This window comes from Mastigoproctus giganteus, chromosome 4 (assembly GCF_048544385.1).
Source record: "Mastigoproctus giganteus isolate SK-2022 chromosome 4, ASM4854438v1, whole genome shotgun sequence".
In the NCBI taxonomy this organism is placed as follows: domain Eukaryota; kingdom Metazoa; phylum Arthropoda; class Arachnida; order Uropygi; family Thelyphonidae; genus Mastigoproctus; species Mastigoproctus giganteus.
Window position 1 is genome coordinate 224,335,846 of NC_143578.1, and position 13,123 is coordinate 224,348,968.

At 37.8% G+C, this 13,123-nt stretch overlaps 1 protein-coding gene across 1 annotated transcript in view; it reads left to right on the forward strand.

The window, feature by feature from the left end:
- The window catches only part of LOC150087437 (ATPase family AAA domain-containing protein 2-like), a 450,193-nt gene that overhangs the window by 387,162 nt on the left and 49,908 nt on the right, over window positions 1-13,123 (forward strand). The gene's annotated exons all lie outside the window — the stretch shown is intronic.

A 13,123-nucleotide genomic window follows, 5' to 3' on the forward strand; every position in this document is an offset into this window, starting at 1 on the left:
ATTTCAAGAGCCTGGAGATAACACAAGGCCAAGGTTACAAGCACAGCACAGTTATGTTTTTTTATGTGGCACCTTGAAATAAATTTTTAGCCTGAATCTAGAAAAATCTAGGAGTAAAGCACATTCTAAACAAGCTTCCATCTTATGGTTTGCCAACTGTTTTTAGTAATTGGTTATCCAGTTTTCTCTTTTATCGCTCACTGGGGGTGATGGTAGATGGCTCTCTGTCTTCTAACTTCTCCACTAATTCCGGTGTCCCCCAAGGTTCAGTTCTTTTCCTCTTCCATATTAATGACCTTCTTCCATTGACTGGAAATCCTATCCATAGTTTTGCCGATGATAGCACATTGCATTCCACTTTCCATTTTGAGAATGTCCTGCTCAATCAGCTTCAACTTCTTGAAAATCTGCTACCAATTCCTTAAATGCCGATCTTCAGATAATTCTCCAGTGGGGAGACAACTTAGTTGATTTCAACCCTTCTAAAACTCAGTCTTGTCTTATATCTCGCAAAAGGGATTCTTCTGCTCCTATGCTTATCTTTAGTGACACTCCGATTTCTAGGCAAAATGATATATCTCTTTTGGGGATTACCCTGACTTCTAATCTCTCTTGGCACAAGCACATTACAAATATTGCTTTCTCTGCATCTAAAAAACTTGGTTTTTTCTTTCGCTCTCGCCTTTACTTTTCTTCCAAACAGCTGCTCACTCTGTATAAATCACAAATCTGCCCTGCCATGGAATATTGTTCCCATATCTGGGGTGGTGCCCCCAAAACCTCTCTCAGGCTTCTTGATTCCATTCAGAAGAGGGCAGTTAGGTTAATTAATGATTCGTCTTTAACAAAGTCTCTCCACTCGCTGTCTCATAGATGTACTGTTTCTGCTGCATGCCTCTTCTACAGATACTTCCATGTGCACTGTTCTTCTGAATTGGCTTCTATAATTCCTGCTCTCTCTTTCAAAACAGTCCAAACACGTGCCGCCACCAGCCAACATCCATTTACTGTCCAACTCCAAACCCACAGAACCAACTTTTCATCTTCCTGATTTATTCATTCAACTGCCGTTTTCTGGAACAACCTTCCTTCATACGTATTTCCTGAAAATTACAGTCTACAGAAGTTCAAGTCCAATGTCAACAAATATCTTCTTTCGTCTTCTCAACCTCAAACCCAAGCACGGTACTAAGTACTATAGGTTCTAATACCTCTTGTATTTGGGGTTTACATAAAAAAAAAAAAAAAAAAAAAAAAAATGTTAAATGAACATAAGAATGGAAAAAGAACTAAATTGTGGAGATCTGTGAGGACAAGACAAATCGAAACTAAAACTAAGGAACCCGTGCTAATAAAATCTAAATATAAAGTATATGACAGTGACATCTAGTTATAAAAATTTTCAAAACTAGAATTTAGAAATTGTAAATGATATATAGTGCTATCTGGCAGCCTGAAAAAAGGTAAACACAATATTAAAAAAAAATATATATATATACAGTAGGCCCTCGATTTAACGGACAAAAAATTTCTGTCGAAATGAAAAATTTAAAACCTATTTATATCTGATAGCTTTGCACATCAGACAAGCATATCTGTGTGATGTGCGATGCTATCGGACAAATGTGCTGAAATTTTCTTCTAATGAAATAAAGGCTGTTTTACTGCTAGATAATGCACCTGCTCACCCTAATGCTGAGGGGTTAGTTAGAATTAGTAGAGGCATATGATGCAAGAAAGCAAGCTTATACCACATCAGCCAAAAAAAAAAAAAACGCTCCCATTTCACTCCTCCGTTCATTCCAAATACCTACCCAGCTCAGCTTTAAATTTATTTAGGCTATCAACTTCCACAACAAAGAATGGAAGTCTGTTCCACCAACCAACTACCCGCTGGCTAAAGACAAACTTCCGTACATCTATCCAACATCTGGCTTTACTCAATTTGAATTTATGCCCTCTCAGGTGATTATTCTGAGCCAGAGAAAGAATCCCATCTGCATAGAGCATGCTAAAACCATTCAAGGCTTTATACACCTCTATCAGATCACCTCGCCGGTGCCTAGTCTCCAGACACTGTAATTTGCAAAACTTAAACATTTCTTCATAAGAGCAACCCTTTGTTCCATTCACTAATCTTGTTGCCCTTCTCAGTATTCGTTCCAGCAGCTCTACATCCTTCTTGAAATGAGGCCTCCAGACCTATATACAGTACTCAAGGTGTGGCTTGACCATTGCCTTATACAAGATCACCACCTTATCATTGCTAGAAAAATTCCTGTATATCATTGACAAGCCACTATGAGCTACTCTTGCAGATCGTCTGCACTCCTCAGAAAACTTCATATCTGTCTGCACAATTAATCCCCAAGTCCTTTTTCGTTCTCTACCACTGTCAGTGTAGTACCACAGAGTTGACACGTCACTCTGGGGTTACTGCTTCCCATATGTAATACTTTACATTTGTCAAAGTTGAACTTCATTTGCTACCACCCAGCTCATCTGCTCAACTTTTCTAGATCCTGTTGCAGCAATGTACTGTGTCCTTAACAACCCTGCCAACCTTTGTATCAGCTGCAAACTTGGACATTATTAAGCTTGATATACCATCATCACTATAATTTATAAATACAGAAAACAACAATGGACCCAACACTCAAGTGGGGAGTGTTCCACGATGAGCAGTGTCCGTTGATACCACTCTCTCTCTTCTCCCACTCAACCATCCCTTTATCCATAGCAGCAATCTGCCTCTAGTGCCACACTGTTCCAATTTGTTCAGCAGTCTTCCATGTGCAATAGTATCAAAAGCCTTTCTAAGATTCAAGTATATAATATCAAAGTTATTCCCTGCATCCAGTTCCTTTGTGACCACATCATAGTATCCAATCAAATTGGTCAAGCAAGACTACCTTAACAAAACCATGCTGTGTCCGAGCTATAACTGAAGTCTTGTCTAGATGATCCTGCAATGCTTCTTTAACCAGTGCCTCCATTAATTTCCCTGGAACTGAAGTTAAACTAACAGGTCTATAATTACTTGTGTTGCCCTTTGATTCTCCTTTGTGAATTGGGGTCACATTTGCACATCTCTAGTACATGGGTACCTCCCCTGAGTCCAAAGAAGCTCTCATAATTATGGCTAAGGGTTGCTTACTTCATTTGCTGCCTCCTTTAATATAACTGGATAGATCTCATCCACCATGGGTGCCTTTTTTTTATGTTTGTCTTCAACAATTTCTCCTCCACTTTCCTCTCAGTTATTACAAAATCATGTAGCTCACTGCCAGAGCTTAACTCACCTCTGGCATTCCCCTCCCTGAATAACTCCTCGTGTGAATGTAGATGCAAAATACTCATTTAGTTTGTTGGCCACCTGAGCAGGATCATCAACAGTTGAACCATCAATATCCAGTGGACCAATCTGATTCATTTCTTTCCTTGTAGAGTTTACATAGGTAAAGAACTCGTTTTTGTTTTTCTTTCCATCCTTTGCCAAAGATTTCTCATAATCTACCTTTGTTTGCCTAATCTCCTTTGTGACTTGGTTACAGACCAGCTTATATCTATCATAGGCTTCCATGTCACCCATTAATTTATATGTATCCCATGCATTTTTCTTCTCTGCCATATGTCTCATTAGTTCATCTGACATTCTTTTAGGCCTAAACCGTGAACAATATTTCTTAGTTGGTATGTAAAGCATAGTAGTTTCCAAGATAAATTCTTTTAATGATTCCCATTTTGAATTTGCTGTTGGTAACATCATCAGTTGGTCCCACTGTATAGAATTTAAATACTGTCTCAGATCATCGTAGTCGCCTTTACAAAAGCAAAAACCCTTCCCTTTACCCCTGATGGTGGTTACGTCTTTGAGTAAATCCCACTTCAGCACACTGTGATCACTTCCACCTAGTGGTTCATTTATCTGCAGATTCTTAATGCATGAAGAATCACTACTGATAATCAAATCAAGAGTATTACTCCCTCTAGTTGCCTCTCGAACCTGCTGATGTAGAAAACAATCATCCAATAAAACCACAAAAGCCTTGCTAGTGTGTGAGTGACCAGCCCCCAAATTCCATTCAATATCTGGGAAATTAAAATCCCCCATTATAAGACTCTCTGATTTACTGGCCTACTCTATTTCCATGTACAGTTTCTTATTATACTCATCAGAGTCATTTAGGCCTATAACACACTCCTACTATCAATTTTCATCTCCCAGTGCTTATGTCACCACAAACTGACTCGAGACTGCACTCTCCAGTGATGTCGGCTGGCTTCACTTCCTTGGATTTTGTGTTTCTTAACTAATAGCATCACCCCTCCTCCCTTCCTATCCTGTCTATCCTTCCTTCCTGTACACATTGTACTCCCCAAATTCCAGTTCTGCATTCCTTATACCTGTGTGACACCACGTCTCTGATATCCCAACAATATCTGCCTTTGATGTTTTGAGCAATGCCTCAAATTCATAAAATGTATTTACCAAACTCCTAGCATTGGTGTACATGTGATTATACATGCACCTGTTCCTGTTCTTAGCTACCCTAACACAACCCATGTGTTTATTTGTACCGCAATGACTCCCAGCAGTCTCCGAAATATCCTGCATCTTGTTTTCCAGGCTGCTGCTCATTCCAATAGAAGCAGTGCAAGAATCACTTTCACCTCTGCCAGTGCTACCATTAATCTATTAGTCCTTGTATCCCCCAAAGCTAGCTGTTTTCCGACCCACCTAACACTGCCTTGATAGCATCAGCTAATATTCTTGCACCCTTTCTATTTAAGTGTATCCCATCCCTGTAGAAGCAGTCTCTCCTGTTAACAAGTACAGACCAGGCTGAATAAAATTTTACCCCTTGAGCTTTGCACAATCTTTCCAGGGCCGAATTGATCGACAAGGCTCTTATCATATACTCCCTCCTATCGTGTCTGGGCAGAATTGCAGACACTTTCAAATTCAACCCTAATTCACAGCTTTTTTTCAGCAGTGGCCTGTACTGCCAATGTGTACAATGATATCACCTTTTGTGCCCTTAAAAAATGATATCCGCTCTACAACATCATCAACCTTTGCTCCTGGCAAACATACCCTGGTCCTGTTGCACCTATCCTTTTTTACATAGCATGTTCCCTGACAATAGAGTCACCAACAATACTAGTTCCTGTGGGACTTGTGCATTTTGCCTTTGGTGTTGCCGCTGTGTTGTGTGATGATCAAGTTCAAGCTGTGCCGTTGATGTGGGCAGCTGAGAGCTTGATGGGCCCCTCAATTTAGATCCTTCGATGGCATCCGCCCTGTCCTTCAAGCTCTCACATAGGCCCATAACAACTCTGAGTTGTCTCATTTCCTCACACTCCTTACATCGCGCACACACAGAGGCATCCCCCTTGGCAATGTCATGTCCCATACCTGATTGCTCCACAAACATCAAGCATTCAGTGCATTTTAAAAGGCTGTGATTCAGAGGGCAACTGTCCTCTCAGTTCTCCCCCGAGCCACAGCACTCCATTTAGCTTGAGCCTTTTGCTTTGCTGCTCTGGTCTGAGTCATGATTTCTATTCAATTTCAGTACAAAATTATAACAAAGTTGGTTCTAACAAACTAACTCCTAACTAGTGTTAGGAGGCAGAAAAGTTTTTCTGCGTCCTAACCTACTTCACTGATACAGCTGATCAATGAGGGTGTAATCATTGCTTGTAATGGGTTGTGTAAGAAGAAGTTTTTTGAAGAAGTGATGGTGGTTTGGGAAGAAACAGAAGATGCAGAAGAAAATACAAGAGGCACCAGGACACTGCAAAATTTACATGCATACAATATCAGATCTTCCTAAATTGTCTGCTATAAGACAACATATGGATGACATCATGCATTATATCGAATAATCATCAGACCCTGATGTGCTTCCTTATTATGAACATTTTAGAGAATTTCGATCTACAGTAATAAGGAAGCAGCACCAAGGTGTGAGGCAATTGAAGCTTGATTTCTTCAAGACCTGTTTCACCAGAACCCTCTACCAGCAAGGAATTAACACCTCTCACTCCATATGACAGTTGTTTCTGGCCCTGAAAATTATGGTTCTTTCAATTAAGTTAATATTAATATTGAATATTACATATCTTTTTTTAAACATTTTTGAATGTTTTTATTCAATGGAGTTTAAGAATTTTTAAGTACAGTAAACCCCCGCTATTCGTGGGGGTTAAGTTCCTGAGAAATGTCGCGAATACCGAAAATGCGAATACTGAGTTATTTCTCCCATAGTAATAAAGGGATTCCGTTCCAAAGTATGAAATATATAAGAAAAACTAGTCTAAAATTTTGTCTATGTATGTATTATATGTACCTTCATAATATGACAGTACATAGACAGTACATAGTGAAATGCAAGCATATGGCATCGAAATGAAAGTAAGAAACAATTTAATATTAAATGTAATATTTATTAGAAATTTCAAACAAATCTTTCAAACCAGCGCCTTTGCTAGCAAAAAAAACTTATCCTGCCAGTGCTATCACCAGTTTCGCTAAAGTGTTGATAAAGGAGTTTTGCCTTTTCACGAATGATGAGTGAAATAACGGAATTTTATTTTGAGTACGGTCTTCTATCCATAGATTTAAAGCTTTTCCATTTTTTTCTAATTTAACATCACGAGTTACAGAGCAAATTTTTGAAGCAATTAGCGCGTTTTCACGGACACTACGGCGGATTTTTTCTTCCGATTTTTGGATTGATCGTACCGTTGACTCATTGATTTTATAATGTTTTGCCACTGAAGAGACACTTTCACCATTAGAAATTTTGTCTAATAACTCAATTTTATTCGCTAATGTCATCACCTTCTTTCATATTTTCACATTTCTCTTGTTATTCGCAGCCATATTTTTGTACGGGTAAAAAAGAACTTGTCCACAATAAAGGCACTTTCTTCCGTTAACATATACTCGAAAAAGTCTATTTTACAATGCAAAACGGTAGATTTATCACTTTTGTAAGCATATCAATTTATAAATTGATAAATTTATTCAATTTATAAGCATATAAATTAAAAGCAAACGACCAAACCTTCCATGACAAGCGCATAACACATACTGAACAAGGATTAGCGAGAAACATCCACGCTCGCAATTTTGTCAACACCTCCCCCCACCCACTGAACGCTGTTTTGACCGGGAAAGATAATTTTAGCCACGCCCATGTTTTTTATGGCGAAAAATATTCACGGCGCTTTAAAATTCACGTTTTTTTTTTTTTTTTTTTTTAGGTTTCATTTTATATTAAATCAGCGATCGCGAATACAGATACCGCGAATAGCGGGGGTTTACTGTATTTTTTCCCTCTAAAATGGATTTAAATGAAAAAACCAATGTTCACATTGAAAACAAGTTTGTATGAGCTTTAAGAAAAAAAAATTTTTAAATAGTAGTGGAAACACTCCATTAGTTACATTGTATAGTTTTTGACATTTAATTAAAATAAAGTTTGGTTCCTGTCATAAATTTATAATTTTTTATATTTTTAACAGATGTTTTAGTGGCATGTATAAATTACTCAGTGTACATTTTAATACGTCCTGTACATTGTAAGCCCATTATTAATATATGTGTTTAACAGACTTTCGGCAGTGGCAGATGCCCCTTCCCCCAATTGGTCCATTAAATCGAGGGCCTACTGTATTATTATTATTTTAAACATTATATTATATTAAAAATATAATATTGAAATTATTATATATAAAAAGGTGTGTGTGTGTGTGTGCGCGTGCGTGCGCAGTGGAATCTCATTAATACAAAGTTCAAGGGACCTGAATTTTCATCTTTTGTAATAATGAGGTCCCACAAAAGTGTCAAAATTTTACTGTTTTTTTTTTTTTTTTTTTCCTGGTACATACTGCATACCTAAGAATAATAATATCAAAAATAAATAAATAAAAACAAAAGCCTTTTCTAACAATACAGCAATAGGAATAACATTTTTTTTAATGATTTTATTTTATTTGTAAGATAAAGAAACAAGAGAAAAGCAATATTAACGGAAATTAAAATATTGTACAGTATATATTTTGATATATACAATATTTTAGTATCACAGTAAAAAGAATTACAATCTTAAAATAAAAGGAGACACATAAATCACTAACTTTTTAAAAAATTAATCTAATTTAAAGAAAGAATCCAATGTTTTTTGTCCTATATGCATTTTTAACTACAGCACAGATGTTATCAAATGCAACAGTTGTTTCTTTATCAATGTTATTGCAGGCCAACACATTCTCTATTATGTTCAATGCATTTTGGGCATCTTTTGTAGATGGCAGTGTGCACGCTTCTTCACTTTTGCTGTTGCTGGTAACAAAAACATCATCGTTTTATTTGGTACCCAGCAGCTCTTCTGGTGTTGGTGTTGCAGTGGTAGCAACTTCATCATCCACCTTCACAAACTCTTCAAATTTGCCAACAAAATCCATATGCTCCTTCAAATTCCTCACTGTTGCTATCACATTCGTCTGCTGGAACATGTTTTTCGATGATGTTCTCTCCAAAGCCACTCTTTCTGAAGCAGTTGATTATTACACTTGATGTAATACTTTCCCAAGCAATAACAAGATTATGGATAGCATCTAAGACATTCCAATTTGGCTGCAAATTTTTCCCTCCTTCTATGTTGTGGATCAATTACCTTATCAGGCGGGCTCTATATGCTCTCTTAAGGTTATAAATAATGCCTTGATCCAGTGGTTGCATTAAACTAGTGGTATTGGGGGGTAAAAACAACAGCCGTATATTTGTCAACTTAAGTGTCGCGGCAGAATGTGCTGTACAGTGATCTAGAATCATCAAAATGTTCCTTTTTTCTGAAGCCATTCTTCTGTCCAATTTTGATAACCAAGACTGAAAAATTTTGACCGTAAGCTAAGCACTTCTATTGGCCTCATAATCACAGGGAAGTTGGTTAACTGCTTTAAAACATCTTGGCTTGGAAAACTTACTAATCACAAGTGGGCGTAGTTTTGTACTGCCATCTGAATTACAGCATAACAGAAAAGTGAGTCTTTGTTTACTTAATTTTCCACCATGACAAGATTCTCCTCGGACAGCAAATTATAAAATAAACCTGTCTCGTCAAGATTAAAAATATCCTTTGCCTCATATTTTTCAAGGATGGACCATACAGAACATTACTGGTCTGTAGCCCTTTCTTTGTCAGCTAATCCAGACTCACCACAAACATTTTGTGAAACCAAGTTATTCCTGTCTAAATCTTTGGAGCCAGCCACTGCTGCATTTGAAGTCGCTAATCTCATGTTGCCGAGCTAGATAATTTGCCTTTTCTTGCAAAATCAGACCTGATATTGGCAAATTAGATGCACGCATTTGTTGGTACCACTTGAAAAAAAAAAAAGTTTTGTTTCAAGCTCCCCGTGTTTTGCACCACAAATTCGTTTCCTGTATTTCATTGCTGCTCCAGTGTCATGCACTTCTTCGTCTTTTCTGGTTTTTCAGTATTGTAGATAAAGGGTCGTTGTATTCCTTTGCAATATCTGTTTTGCTTCTTTCCATCCTATCAGCCTCTTGTATAATTTTTAGTTTAATTCCCAGGCTTAATTCTGTCCGTCTACGTTTTGTCTTCACAACACTGCTAGATAAGATTTAATATAAACAAATTTTAAATTAATTTAAAGACATCATCTCAGATAAAATGGCACAACAAATAGATTGCTGTATACGATAGCAAAAGACTCTTTGAACTGGATTAACAATTGCAACTGACCTTATTTCCCATGGAGAGCGAGGGAGTGCATGTAAGCGACTTAGAAAAACTTTTTATCCTTTTGTTAATTTAACAACTCATCCTTCAGAAAAATGTTTTTCAGGGTGCACTTGACGTTGTAGCTACCATAAATTGCTTTTGTTTACACAAAACTAATTTCTAACAATTCAGTGGCATCCTTTGGAAAGTAGGGAGCCACGTGGCCAGGGGCAATAATCCGATTGCTCTGCCAAGTGCTTATGCCAAGAGAGAGAGATTTTGTATTAAACATACAAAATGACAATATTTATTTCTCACAGGTTGAAAAACAACTTTGTAATACATATTAACCGAATTTTGTAATAAATGGATACATTTACATAGAAAAGCCTATCCTTTCACAGGGGAATGGTATGTGCTTCATATAAACGAGTACTTTGTATAAACTGAGTTTGTATTAACAAGATTTTACTGTATATATATATATAGGGTGTCTCAAAAATATTGGTACAAACGTTTAGGGGAGGTAGGTAACATCTAAAGGAATGTGAATCGCATAGGAACCCGGAAACGTCACGGGAAAATAGTAGCAGAGGCACAAGAAGCAGAAATGACACAAGACAGTAATTAGTGGCAAACATTTATTTGACATAATATTAACAATGGAGTACGAGATGGATGCATTTCATGATGTTACAACAGATTCTCGAAGGTTCCATCGTGAAATGCAATGCATGCGTGACACTGATGCAGCATGGATTGGCGGACACGGTCGAACACACCTGCAGTTTCTTTGACAGTAGCAGCAGTGCAGACGAGTCTCGCCACGAGGTCCATTTCCGTCTCCACAGGCGGGTCACACACGATAGATTTGAGGGGCCCCCCCACAGAAAGAAATCAAGGCTTGATAAATCAGGTGAGCGTGGGGGCCAGGCAACGGGTCTACCATGGGCAATCCATCGACGCCCAAAATGCCTGTTCAAATGGTCACGAACACACCTTCCATAATGGGCAGGCGCCCCGTCATGTTGAAACCAAATGTTGCGTCTCACATTTGCTGGAACCTCGTCAAGTAACCCTGGTAGGACTTGTTAAAGAAAGATCTGATGTTTAGCGGAGTTCATGTGGGATGGTAACAGGTATGGGCCGACTAAGCAGTTACCAACTACCTGCCCACACATTTATTGCGAAGCGATGTTGTGCCGCATGGGGGCGCACACCATGTGGGTTGTCATGAGCCCACACATGAGCATTGTGCTGATTGAATAAGCCTCATCCGTGAACAGTGTTCAAGACTTGAATTTTCCATAGGCTGGAAAATTCAAGTCTTGAACACTTTCTTGGAGAAACCACTGCGTAAAAGCCACACGTGCAGGATGACTTGAGGGGTCAGTAACTGAACCCTTTGGAAATGAAAGGGGTGTAAGGAATCATCGTGCCAGACATGCTGTACACTGCAACGAGACACTCCTAAGGCAGAGGCAACGGCACGTGTGCAGGTAATAGGATTATTCTGGACGGCATTCAACACACTTTCCTTCATGGCAGGAGTCCATGTCGAATGTGGTCTGCCCGCACTACTCCTGTTACCTCTAAATGACCCATAATCGCACAAATTTTGATGCACACGCGCAAACAAACGGTGGTCCGGTACATGTCTGTCTGTCTGGAAGCGTTCTCCATAAATTCGTTAAGCGACTCGTCCATTGCCCTCTGCTAATCCATATGCTAGGTGCATGTCTGCCAACTCACAGTTCGTATATCGATGCATGCTCTTCGTGCGGTGACTACCGCGCCGTCTATTGACTTACGGTGACGTTTCCGGTTATGGATTCCTATGCAATTCACATTCCTTTAGATGTTACCTACCTCCCCTAAACGTTTGTACCAATATTTTTGAGACACCCTATATATATATATATATTTTTTTTTTTTTTTTTTGTTTGTTCATTCATTTCAACTACAGAGTGTTGATGGCCACATAAATATTTTTTATATTTTTTGAGTTCATTGTATTTGTTACTTTTTGTTTGCTACCTGTATCACAAAGGAACTCCCATTAATGGTTTACAGGATAGCAGTCAACGACTGAAAATATGGTCATTGCAGGTTCTCTGACTGATTTTATTTCTCTCTGACTGATTTCATTTCATTTATCTTTTCTTGTTTTATTAATTTCATTTATTCTGGGTGTTGGTATGAGCACATGTCTCTTTGGGTAAGGAATCATGCATTTATGCTGCTAGAGGTTGGTGTCAGCATTCACAATTAATTTGTTTTTCTTTAATATTGTGATTAATTTACATTTTAATATAATTCACTTGTTAACGTAACTTGGTACTGAGGCATCAAAACTCACAGCTTACCATGCTAGCTATATTATTGTATGGTATTATATTTTTATGGTAGCCTTGAAGACAACCATATTCCTTGTCATTAATTTATATTTTAATATAATTTAATTGTTAAGGTAACTTAGTATACTGAGGCATCAAAAGTCTCAGCTTCCCATGCCAGCTATATTACTGTATGGTATTGTAGTATTCTATTTTTAACAGTAGCCTTGAATACATAACCATTCCTTGGCTTTGTAATTAAGACTTTTCTTGGAAGATTGAGTAGTCATAGTCACCATGCTTGCAAAATCTTATGTGGCCAGTTTCTAGTCATGACATAGTAATAAGTGATATTCTTCTCTCTCTCTCTCTCTCTCTCTCTGGGTTGTGAATATACTTATTAAAGATGGCTCAGAAGAAATATTGGACTGCAGAAGAATTATAATGCTAAAGAAAATATTACATGACAAATAAATATCTTATCCCATTAAAGTGGACTACAGACTTGTGTGTTTATTTTTATTTATTTATTATTTATTTATTTATTTTTTTAAGAAAACCCCAAGCATAAGACGTATTAAAACCTGTAATGTTTAGTATCATGGTTGAGGGTTGAGAAGATGAAAGAAGATATTTGTGATGTGCTTATGCCAAGAGAGAGAGAGAGAGAGAGATTAGAAGTTAGGGTAATTCTTAATAGAGATACGTGATCTTGTCTAGAAATCTGAGTATCATCAAAGATATGCATAAGAGCAGAAGAATCGTTTTTGCGAGATATAAGACAGGACTGAGTTTTAAAAGGATTGAAATCAAGTAAGTTATCTTTTTCCCACTGAAGGGAAAAATTCCCACTGAAGGGAAAAAATAACTTACTTATCTGGAGATCAGCATTTAAGGAATTGGTAGTGGATGTTTGAGAAGTTGAGGCTGTTTGTGCAGGTCAAGATTTCTCAAACTGGAAGGTTGGAATTTAATGTGCTATCATCAGCAAAACTATGGAGAGGATTTCCGGTCAATGGTCATTAA